The following is a 13,307-nucleotide window of genomic DNA, read 5'->3' as shown; positions in this document are numbered from 1 at the left end:
TTTGAAAAGGAGCCGCTATATATTAAATTCTTAAAGTTAAACAATGTGATCTACAACAAATAAAATACATTAATACTTTGGTCGATTAATTCTTTCAAAATTATTTACTTTTTTTAGGAAACATTAATACTTTGGTCGATTTGTTTTCAGATATATTTAGAAATTAGAAATTATATGTACTATGTTTAATGCGTATATTTTGTATTTTGTATTATGAATATTCTTAAATTGTCTTTTTGTATATGAATGTGTTTATTAATTCTGATTTTATAGTGTTACCTCCGTCCCTAATTATAAGACCTTGTTTGACAAAAATTTATTATTCATTTACCTTATTTTGACAGTATTTTTTTAATAATATATAAATGTAAATATTAGCATATAAGATATTGTTCAATTTGTTTTGATAAGTATTTTTAAAATATTAAATTTTTATAATTTTTACTAATCGACAATTAAATTTTTATAATTCTTATAATTATGGACGGAGGTAGTATTAATTTTTGTATAGGGTCTCAAAATTAATCTATATATTGATACATATCTGATAATTTTTTTTGTAAGTCAAAGGTTTCCATTTAAGGGATTGACCTCTCCCAACAAATGCTTCTCCATTTGCATCGATCAAGGATCAAACCCGAGACGAAATGGTTATACATATATGATATTTTATTCATACTAGCAATATATAACTATTATTATAGGGTCTAAAATTTTTAACTCGAGACCCTGAAAATTCTGACAAAATTTTTTTATAAAACTTCTTAAATTACTCATTTGAGTCAATGGGTAGGGTACTATAGTACCCATCCCCATACCCGCAGATTGAAAAAATACCCGTACACATCCCCATACCCGCGTGGGTAACAACTTTTGCCCCCGTCCCCATACCCTATGGGTACCTAGGTACCCATACCCGTACTCGTTACCCGCATTTTTATTAAAAATAAATTGATCAATTATAAAATATCATATAATTTTAATAGAATTAAAAAAATTTCAAAGATTTTAATATTGACTAATGAAAATTATAAACAAAATTATTACTAACTTTATGTTAAAGTTCATATTTATGTTAAATATTCACATTATTTTTATATTATGTTATAAATAAATATTTTTATGAAAAATATGTAATAGTTTAGTAGAGTTGTATTGTTTTAAATTGATTTACATATATTAGAATATAATAATATAAATAAAATAAATAAATATATATTATGCGGGTATGAGGCGGGGTGGGTACTAAGGTACCCGTACCCGCACTCATACCCGTTCATTTTTGCGGGTAATTACCCATACCCGTGCCCGTACCCAAAATGCGGGTTTTTACCCTACCCGTTGTGGGTAATTTTTGCGGGTACCCTCTGGGTATGGGTCAAATTGCCATCCCTACGTTTGACTAATCTATCTATACTTTTTTTTTTGTAATGTAGTCTAGGGACAAGAAATTCCACCCTTCAAATGAATTTGTAGGATGATCGGAGGAGTTCGAACAGTGGATTTGTGGGATGACTGGAGTTCAAACTCTGATCCCTAACATATATAATGTAATGTGCTATCAACTGAGTCAAGCTCACAGGAAAACTAATTTATACTATACTATAATTAATAGAACTATTTTCAAGCAAAAATGTCACGTGGCATTCCTTTTTTTTTTATAAGCATTCCTATCTATATGCATTCTCGTCTAATATTATTTTCGAATTAACGGTCACTTTTTTTCCACCACCAAGATCCAGCCCACTAAACCGTCTTATTTTGTTCAGTGGTCATTCTGACATTAAGTCAAACTTGCTGGCATACGAGGATCTTGCCTAGTAACATTCCACATAATATCTTGAACAATAGTATGCGGTTGAGGACACAAAATCTCAAAGAATTGTGCGTGCCTGTGAGCGTATGTGTGCGTGCGTGCAAATCTCTTCCTCTTCGCACCTCGGAACACACAGTCGTTTTTCTTTCTTGAGAAATCCATTTTTATTACATATAAATTTTATTGCAATTGCATATAATATAAATCAGAATTTATTATATATCTAAAGTTAATACTAGAAATATATAGTCAAGTAGAGAAGTATGGAGGAATATAGATTCGTCAAAAAAAAGTATGGAGGAATATAGGGAATTTTATGGTACATTTGATAATTTTCAATGTACCGGTATATCAGATATTAAAATGATAGGTAAATGAATTTTTTTTAATTAAATAATTTTTTCTATCATTAAAAACATTATAATAACCAGATATTATTTATCAAAATTGTCAAAAATTTGATATCTATATATATAATTCCTACATAGTTATCCTAATGCTTATCTAAACCCTAATCCACTTAAACCAATCAAATTTTTTCATTTAGCCATGTCATCCAATACATCCAATTAAATCACTCTATCATGCCACATCACTTCTATTTCTCTCTAAAACTCAATTTATTAGTTAATTTAATTCTTGTCCCTCTTCCAATGTCTATCAATCAACATTTATGTATCAGTTTCATTTTCCTTTTCATATTGCACCATTTATATGCATTATCTTTTCATATGCTCTTTTCAAGTTTTTTTTTCTTCCTTAAATGTGTCTATCCCTTACCCCTATATATATATATATATATAGGCCTATATATATATATAGGGGAGGGATCAAATTACACCGGTGTAATTTGATCAATAATTACACTCATTAACAACCCTTGATTTTATTTTGATCTAGTGGCTATTAATTAGTCACTTATAAAATCACAACATTCTATATTAATAAATTAAAAGATCTCTTTTTTTTTTTCTCTTACCCTCTTTTTCTTTCCTTTTTGGTTTTTATTACACCTTACTCTTCTGTTGTGCCGCCATATTCCGCCAAACTGTCGAAATCTCTTTCTTGCAACTTGCTACAAGCATCACTAACGTTGCTCAAAACTTGGTCAATAAAGCATTTACTCATTAAAAGAATTAGGCACCTTTCGTACCAAATCATTCCTTCACATTAACTAAATTATTTTTTACATAATACCTTCACTAATATTGAATCACCCATGCGATGCAATATAAGTACATATATGTTCCTATGATAATAAATTGGACAAAAAATAAATTGTACAAAAGTATGCCCAAAAATAATAGATGATAAGCCAAACAGAGAAAAATAATAACCAAAGGAGAAAATAAAAAAGGAAGGTAAAGAAATAAAAAAAGGAAAGTTTTTAATTTATGATTGAAGTTATATGAGTCTATAATAACCACTAGATCAAAATAAAATCAAGGGATATTAATGAGTGTAATTTTTTTAAAGTTACACCGGTGTAATTTGATCCCTCCCCATATATATATATATATATATATATATATATATATATATATATATATATATATATATATATATATATATATATATATATATATATATATATATATATATTATCTTCATTCATGCAACTTTTATGTTTTTCTTCATTTGTCCAAATTATGTGATTATTTGTTACCATTGTTTTGTAATATTTTCTTTTTGGAGATGATGGATGACAATCATTCTTCTTCTTCATAATTTTTGTTTTAATCTCTTTCTTTTAGTGGTTTTGGTATTTTTGTGATGATTACACCCATGGATTTTTTTTTCAAAACTAAATACTTCGGATTAATTTGTGTCATTTTTCTTTTCATATGATTCATTCTCTTTTACGAATCTGCAGGTATTTTGTGAGGAGTAATTCAAATTAGCATTCCTATGGTAATTATAAACCGACATAATTATCTATTACCTATGTATCATTTAAAATTTGTCATTTTAATTTGTCATTTTTTTGTCAATTAAGTGATCTTCTATATTAACTTCCAAATAATTCAAGGTGTGAGTCAGATTACCGATCCCGTTGTTCTTCTGTTAGCCGATTATTTAATGCAAACAAAAAGAATGACTATTGAGGAGTTAGTTCATCGAATCCCCTATTTATAGATTTATAAAACTAAAAGCTCTAATTAATTATAAATTTGATATTTTTATTTGTGGACTAATTAAGCGAAAACACTTCAACCATGCTATGATTGGAGTTTGAATCTCGGATTCTCTATTTTATTATTTTAATAATATTTATTGTTTCAATTTCTCCAATTATAATATAAAACAACGCATCACACCCGTGCATCGCACGGGTTTTTGAATTTTTATTCCTTATAATAGTCAATATTGAATTTATTTATTAAAAAATTAGTGAATTGCTTGTAAACAGTGAAATTGTGATTTTTCTTGTGATATTATTATTTCTAAAATACAATAATCGGCTTAATTCATAAAAATAATCGTTAATTTATCAATTTAACGACTTAATGCACTGATACATTCAAATTGATCGACAATTCTATGTACTCCATAAATGAGAGACGTAACCTAAATGTCAATATTTACATCTTAGTAAATTAATTGGACATTGTTCACATAATTGATTGAAAGTTGCAACCACAAATCTATATTTTCTCCCGCCTAATTTATAAGTAAAATTCTTCTATTTTGCACTTATTGAAATAGTTGTTGTAGTATTTACTAAATTATCATTTACAATATATTAAATATGTATTGAAAATATGCAATCATCTTAAAAAGTGGATAATTAACGAGGATTATTTTACGAACAATAGGATTTAATAGAGTTAAATTTGGTAACTTTTGTTTATATTTAAGGTCAAAAAAAATTATTTACTTTTCTTATAACTAAGGCCGGAGGGAGTACTAGTTATATTCATTTGTATTTCTATAAATAAATTCTTATAATTAATTAAGTAAGCAAGTAATTATTTGCACATTCTCATTTTCACAAAAACCATGAATTGAGTCTATAAATTCTATTTCAACTAGCAGGAATTTCAAAATTGTTAAGTCGGACGTCATGATTGAATTTCGAACATCAGTCCCTCCATTTTGGATGCGTGAGTTTTCAATGTCTTGCCATTTCGTCTATGTCCCAAAAAGACTATCAACTGCCTAGCCAATTCTTTGTTATGTGTTCTTTTTTAATGGTAAACGATTTTATTGATAATTGGATAAAGTATAAGAGGTATTCTACGTACACCGATAGTACTCTACACAAACGAAAAGAACCCCAATCAAATATATATCATTTGATCGGTCTAAATCTATATATAATTTGAGCATGCTTGGACCGTTCTCCAATAATATATATCATTTGAGAAAGTGACAGGTTTGTGCGTTTTGGTTAATGGGTGCAGAAGAGAGATTTTGGCTTCTTCTACATGGTTCAGAGAGTTGCATAAATTGGGGGCTAGGGTTTTGCTTAATCGCGCGAGGGAGGGAGATGCTTGCCAGATTTGGCTCGCGTGTTTCTGTTTGACTCATGTGAGGGAGTTGTAACTTGTACGCGTGTAAATTTTTTACTCATATATAAGTGTTTTTTTTTAAAGCAAAATGGGCCTTTGTGATATTGGATCAAATAGGATCCAAGGATAGCAAAAGAAGAGGGAAATTCAAACATTTAAATTTACTTCCAATTTAAGCAACCAAGTTGGACCTCTAAGTTTAAAATGGTAAAAAATTTTTATTTGAATTGGCAAAGACAAAAGTCACTCTTTTATTTACTTCAAAAGTTTGAATTTGCATCCAACTCATGCATCCAACTAATGCATCCAACATGGCAAGGAAACTAAAAATGGAATGGAAATAATATTATAAAACGATGATTTGGTAAGGATGTGGTTAGAGGTGAACAAATAAGCAAATTTGCCCAAACATGGGTTTGAGTTTGTATATTATTAAGATAAGATAAATGACTAATATCTGTGATATAGGTTGTTAATTTGATGTTAGCTGGAGTTGTTAATTTGGTGTTGGTTGGTCTTTTTTGGTTGTGTAGTTTTTCTTTGTTTTGGGTCTTAGTTTTGGGATTTTTTGTTATTGTGTTAGAAGAAGTGGGGAAGGATCCACATTTGATAAATATGGTGAAATTACGCTTGCTAGATTTGCTTCAATCATTTCATTTTATCTTCATGTTATGTTATATTATATATGTTGGTTGAAATTTTAGGATTTACAAGTATTTCTCCAAAACTTGTGAAAACAAATAAGTGCAACACATTTGATATAGTTTATAAGCTTTTGAATGTTGGCATTAGTCTTGCCGGTAGCAATTAATTGCAAGTGTGAAACGTGTTTTTTCAGCTATGAATTTAGTGAAGGGTCAACTATGTAACAAAATGAGTGGTCAATAGTTAAATGACCGAATTGTAACTTATATAAAAAGAGATTTTCTTGGAACAATTGACAATGATATTATTTTAGCTCATTTTTAAGAAATGAATAGTAGATGATTTCCATTGTTTATATCTTATTTTTAGTATAAGTTAATTGATTGTTTTGTTAAAATTTTTGTCACACCATAATTTTATGTCTGGAGGCCCTGGGCCGACCTACACCACAAAAATTCCTTTGTAGAAGAAGAACAATGGCTTTTCGGATAAGATGGCTTATGAAAACTGTTTATACGAAAATAATTTGATTTGATTTTATCTTTGTAATAAAAATATCTCATTCATAAGCGCTCTATGATAAACACTTATAATAATAAGTTGCAAATTACATTGTTTATCCAAACATAAACTTTATATCACACAACTAAGACTGATAAACCAGGTTGGTATGCAAGTTACATATGATGAACTAACATAAAGCTTATTGTAAAATTTAAAAACATTAAGAACAATAAAGCACTTAGAATGGTGTTTGGCCAGGAATGTTGCCAGGAGGGTCATAATTGCATGTAACGAATGTTCCTCCATTATCACATGTAACTTTACCACATCCAACACGTTTTGAATCTTCCCACATCACCTGAGTATAATGACTACAATCACCACCATCACATTTGTTAAAATAGTGATTATAGTGAGGTCCCTCGGCCACCCACAATTTCACTGCATCGGCGCCACTGATGAAGCTGGCCGTCACCAGGAGATTTTCTCCGTAATGGCTGCCCGAGGGGATCAATTTACAATCCTTGCGTTGATTTGCATAGTTTTGTGCAAAAGTAGCAATTTTGTTGTCCCAAACAAGGTTTGAGGGTTTGAAAGTAAAAATCTTTGATCTTTCTGCATTGTGAGCATTTACATAATCACTTGGTGAGTCTTGCCTGACTTGGGCATGTGCAACGTGACTACTCACATCGAGTATTAATCCCAACAAACACAATACAAAAAATGAATTCATTTTGGTTCTTAGTGTTGATGATAAATGTTGAGGCTCTTGTCATGTATTTAAGGATTTGGATTCTCAGCTGCTGCTAATCCTGCTGCTAATCCTGCTGCATAATCCTAGCCCTTTATTTAGTCATTCACACTAATCCATATTAATACATATCATTATCAACAGAATCAAGCACATTAATTCAGCGTATAAATTAGGCATGTATTAGCCGTTATATTGACCTTGACAAATTATGAAAATAGATAATTCTTTTGATAACTAACAATGATTTGTTTAATAAATGCATACTATATTACTATTAGTACTCAATTTTTTTATAGCAGTATTATTCAAAAAAAAATATTACTGCAAGTATCCTGTCCAGTCAATTGATTTCAGTCCTCTCTTGATCGCAATTGTGTGAGGTTGAATTGTGATCCTCCCTACAAAATTCAGCGTAAGTCACAATTGGACAAACAACTACCGATTACTAGTAAAAGGAAGCTTAAGTAGCTTCTAGACAAGCATTGTGCTGATGTGACACTCTAAAAAATTCCTAATTTCCATTATTAAAATTTAATAATATTATTATTTTATATCTTTTTTAATTAAATTAATTAAATTGAAAAAAACTAATACATCAAATAGAACTATTTTTCAAGCAAAAATGTCATGTGGCATTCCTATATGCATTCTGCTATCAAGGCTCTCATATTATTTTCGCATTAAAGGCCATATTTTCATAACAAATGAATTAAAAATAAATATCATTTATAATATATTAATTAGGCATGTATTAGCCGTTATATTGACCTTGACAAATTAAGAAAATAGATAATTCTTTTGATAACTAACAATGGTTTGTTTAATAAATATTAATGCATACTATATTAGTACTCACACTACAAGAATACATTGATTTTAGGACGGATTTAATATTCACTTACCGGCCGTTTTAGCTGCCGGTAAGTTTGTGGTCGTCTAAGCCGCCGCAAAATGAAGAAAAACGGTCACAAAATTAAAAAATATAATTTTGAAACGTATCAGCCACTTACCGGCGACCGTAACTGCCGCAAAGGTTCCATTTATTTACCGGCGGTTTAGGCCTAAACCGCCGCAAAATACAAACTGCAAGTCTTGGAAATTGGTCCAAAACTTAGCGACCGCCTAGGCCTCCGATAAGTTGGTCGAAATTCAGAAAAACATACTGTTGTTACTTTTTTTTTATATTTCTATATCATTTATTTATATTAATAATTATAAGGCAAATGCTAAATAGTTCCCCCGGGGCATTCTTTAAGCCCTTAAATAGTAAGTTTTTTTTATAGAGTTTTTATGGAAATACGTAAAGTCAACGCATTGGAAATTGGAAAGTTTAATTATTTGAATAAAAAGTTTCTTTTAATGGAATGCTTAAAGAGTGCCCCGGGGACACTCGTTAGCAAGACCCTAATTATAATTGTTTTCTATTAGTTAATGACTTAATTCTATAATTTTTATTTTCAATTGGAGCTTGTTGAAAAACGTGCAAAATCTTTTCCAGTACACATTATGTTCACATCTTCTAGCATTCATTCACTTTCCTATAATCTTCAACTCCAACTACCCACCAACCTTGTTCTTCCACAATCAATACACTCACTCCACACCACAACCACAATTAGGGGTGGCAAAACGGGCCAGGCCCGCCGGGCCGATCCGTTTGACCCGCCATTTTTGGCGGGCCGGGCTGAGGTTTTCGGCTCGCTACCTTAAGGTGGCCCGCCCCCGCCTAACCCGCCTAAAAAACGGGGCGGGGTGGGGCGGGGCGGGTTAGCCCGCGGGCTTTTTAATTTTTTTATAATTTTTTGCTTTAATTGAAAATTGGGCTTGGAATGAAAGCCCAAATCTCAATCCAATGTTCTCTCATATAAAACTTCACTTCCACCGTATGCTCCCTTCTTCCAAAATTAGGTTTCATTCATTTCATCCGCCGTTTTCTCCCTTCTTCCACTTCGCCCCGTGATACTCAATCCACTCCACCGTCATTCTATTCCATCTAGCCACCGCTTTTGTTTTGTTCTTCTTCCTTCTCCCTTCTGTCACTACGACATCAACTGAAGCATCATATGTTTATGACATAGATGATGATGAAGATGATTGATGAAGTGTTTGTGATGGAGAGCTTTTGAGATTAATTAATTGCTGCTAGTTTTTTATGTTTTGTGTCCCTGAATTTCCTTAACTATGTTGTGGTCTTTGACTTTTTGGTATTGACATAGTTGTAATTTTTTGAGCCATGTTTTGGTGGAACTGGATGCATCACAGGCTGTTTGCTTGTTTCAAATGGGAATTATCACTTGCTAGTATTTATCCTTTTATCTTATATTGTAATGAATTATTTATTAACTTAGTTGATGTTTCTATTAGTTTAATTAAGGGTAATTGTAAGAAATTACTTATTAACGTTTCTTGTAGTATTTTTTTTAACATCAACTAGGAGGTAAGAATTGTGAAGTTATAATTCAAATAGTTAAAAAAAAAAAGTATTTGGCGGGCCGGCCCGCCAACCCGCCAACCCACCAATAAACGGGCGGGCTTGAGTTGTTGAGCCCGGACACCTAAGTTGCCCCGCCCCGCCCCGCCCCGCTTTTGGGCGGGCTTAAACGGGGCGGGCCTAAACGGGGCGGGCATGCCCACTTTGCCACCCCTAACCACAATTAGTATCATCTATTCATCCTTATGCACACAAAAATTAACCACCATCGATTTCCTTTTGCGCAACATTTCATAGATAATTAAATGGGTCAATTTAACAAAAATGAGAATTCGTAGCTATTAGAATTATTATAGTTTTATTGTCAAAAAAAATAGAAAAGAATTATTATATTTTTTTGGCAGTGAGTTGTTTAACCCTAAGTATACTTGATTACACGTTAATTTTTAGCAGCGTAAAAACATATTTTCAATTTTCAATTTATACCCTTTTTCATATTAGCGTAAAAACATACTAGTACTAATATCCGGACCCGTGCCAAGCACGGGTAAAAATAAAACTACAAAAATAAATATTTTAATATTATTTTTTTTATAATTATCAAATAAAAAAATGCTTAATAAGTCACACCGAATAGTTTTGTCTTTAAAAATGTTAGTTTTTAATTTGCATACAAATTAAAATGCGTATAAATAAACAATGACTTATAATTCCAAATAAAATTTAATTTTGGACCAAAATATCAATTTTAGAACGGAGAACGTAAATTTTACTTTGATGAAAATATAGAGATCAAATATACATTTAAATTAAGTTTAATTATAAAAATAACTTAACACAATTCAAATAATAACTTTCAATCCGAAACTTCACCTACACAAAAGATATATTATAGTGAATTTATAATGCTCAAATAATTATTATGATATTACTTGTACTATTGTTTGGTAGCTATAATTTAAAAAGAAGGTTAATACCAAAAAACTCAAAATCAATGTACCTAATTCTTATACCAATTCAACTCGGTTTTACCAAATTGTTATAATGGTTCAACTCGGTTTGATCTTCCTTCTTAAGTCGAATCATGAACAATCCTAGTTATGAGAGCGAAAATATAAAACTCATGTTGATGAAGCAATTAATATCAGAAGAATGATATTGAGGACATTTACTATAACAATAATACTAAATAGAGTCACTCACATATAATGAGTGTAAATAACTATAAGTACATTGTTTTTGGGGTCAATCAGAAATACACTCTTAAATATGGTACTAATAAGAACGCACCACAACATTCACAAATATGTATAGATATTTTTGAGCATAGGACTCGGTCTTACAAAAATAGAGAAACACACATCTGATCTAATTGATCCACTTCATAGAGAAACAACAAAAGGGTAGCAGAGAAGCCTGTAAAATGTTGGAGTCTGTCCAGCAAAACAAAATTAGTTAAAATAACACTGAGGTGGAGTTACCCTCAGATTTGTGTTGTAATTACGGTGTCAGGGAGAGCCATGCCATGGATTTATCAATTGTCTTATTAATGATTATTGCTGGATAAGTTGTTTGATATGGTGCCCTATCAACAATTCTGTAGAAACACAGTCATATATAGCTTGAGACTGTTATAATCTATCACTCTACTTAGGTTTGAGACTAACCCAACTTCACAAACCCCGATGAATATAGGATAAGCTCTTATGTCACGATAGGTTCTATATCAAATTCAATCCTACAAAACCACTTATCTTAATCTGTGTAGCACTAACACTTCTAGTCGAATCTGTGTCTGTTGTCTGACATGTGTCAAGTGTCCATGTAATTATATTTAATTATTTTCTTCAAATTATTATTACCAGCATCGACATGTTCGTGTTAGTGTTGTGTCTAGTGTTTATATCATTGATCTTTACTAAAAAGCCCATCTAGATTCTAGACTTTATTTCTAACTGTCTTGAGATTTGAGTTTTTTTATTTTCAATAAGTGAATTTTATTGACAAAATATCAAACAATCAAATACATTAAGATTTTCATCATTTGATTGAGAGATATATGGCTTACCTATTCTTCCTTTTCTCCAAGAACCGATGAAGTGAAGCTTTCCTACTTCTTAGTCATTGGTAAATCTGAATATATAATAACAAAAGTCATGAATGCAAAACACACAAAATAAAACCATAAAGCCATATGATTCAAATCAAGCATATCCTCTAAAATATTATACATCCAAATAAAAGCAGCATAGTTGCTGGTAGAAAAGACCATAATATCCTTGGCTTTTTCATCTGAAATATCATCAAGCACAATCATAGCCATTTTGAAAAGATTGCAAATAACCATATAAATGGTTATAGCTCAAAGATTTAATGGATACATACATAAACAAAAGTTCTAAAAGGAAAACAAATTGAACGCACCGCTTCAATTATGTTTGAATAAATCTGCATAAATGAATAGAAAAAATTCAATGACCTTAAATGAATAGATGAAATGGTCAAATTTTGGATTATAAAAGAGAACTTCTTTTAGCATTATACATGTGAATGTAAAAGAAAACAATCCCAAATGAGTTTTTAGCATGAAGGGGACGATGTGAGATTGTTTGACGGTTCTGTGCTGCGTGAAGAGGAGTATGGTGTTGCAATTTGAAGACTACGACGATTTGAGGACAAATATGGTGTAAGCGGACAATGGCAAGAGAAGGAGATCATTTGAGAAAGACGGCATGAGAAGGGAGACGGCGTGAGAAGCACTGAAGCAGGATAATAGGGTTTTGAGAATGTGTGTACAGAAAGAAGAAAATTCAAAATAAGGGACTTTTATTTTTCAATTAGATTTTGTGGTGAGTAATGTAATAGCTGGACTTTTAATAAGGAGTAAATGCAATACTGACTATTAATCCTAGGCCACTCATTAATTTATCCAAAGAACTTTCTGTAACCACCTTTTTACAATTAATCGTAGGCCACTCAAGACATTCCTTCAACTATTTGAGGTGCAAAATTCATTGGTGCACAAACAATACCAGAGAGGCAATATATACCATAAATGAAATATTTGACTTTCAATCATTTTGCACATACTACATGTTCACCCCCTTAGTTTAAAGACCCATAAACAATGAACAAATTCAGGAAAAAACTCTAGAGTCGGTAACAAAAAAGAAACACGTCAACTTAGAAAACTTGTCACCTGGTTCTTGATAGGATAGACGACTCCGTTGTTATCCTCATCAAAATCCTCCAGAAAATTATTGGAAGGGAGTATGGGAGCCTTTTGAGAGTGAGTTATAAAATTCAGAGCAAACAATGTTAGTATGTTCTGAATATTTATAGTTGGGACCTGCATAGTGAACTCCATTAATGAAGATAGAAATCACATTTAGAAGTCTGTTAAGGGAAATGAAAGAGAAATATAATAATAGAAATAATACCCCGATGATTAACATATCTAGTAGAGAAGGTGAAAGACGATCCTCTAAAATAATTGAATTCGGCCACCATGTGCATACCTAATCAATTTTTTAGGATGGAGTGCAGTTTGGATTTCTTTTGAAGAGGCAAAATAGTGAGTGTGACAGCATTATGCATAATCAAAATAGCAAGTTGCAATACCATCAAGACAACATCAAATAAGCA

At 31.2% G+C, this 13,307-nt stretch overlaps 1 long non-coding RNA gene and 1 pseudogene across 1 annotated transcript; both read right to left on the bottom strand.

Moving 5' to 3' along the window:
• The window catches only part of LOC123896246, a 172,330-nt pseudogene that overhangs the window by 23,459 nt on the left and 135,564 nt on the right, over nt 1-13,307 (bottom strand).
• Nucleotides 10,769-12,112, bottom strand: LOC123898819. Its single transcript, XR_006805441.1, has 3 exons — nt 12,087-12,112; nt 11,731-11,795; nt 10,769-11,095 (listed from the first exon to the last, which is right to left on the bottom strand). It is a non-coding gene; the product is annotated as an uncharacterized LOC123898819 (long non-coding RNA).

This window comes from Trifolium pratense, linkage group LG7 (genome assembly GCF_020283565.1).
Source record: "Trifolium pratense cultivar HEN17-A07 linkage group LG7, ARS_RC_1.1, whole genome shotgun sequence".
NCBI lineage: Eukaryota > Viridiplantae > Streptophyta > Magnoliopsida > Fabales > Fabaceae > Trifolium > Trifolium pratense.
The sequence above is the reverse complement of the archived record's forward strand: the minus strand, read 5'-3'. Positions and strand labels throughout refer to the sequence as shown.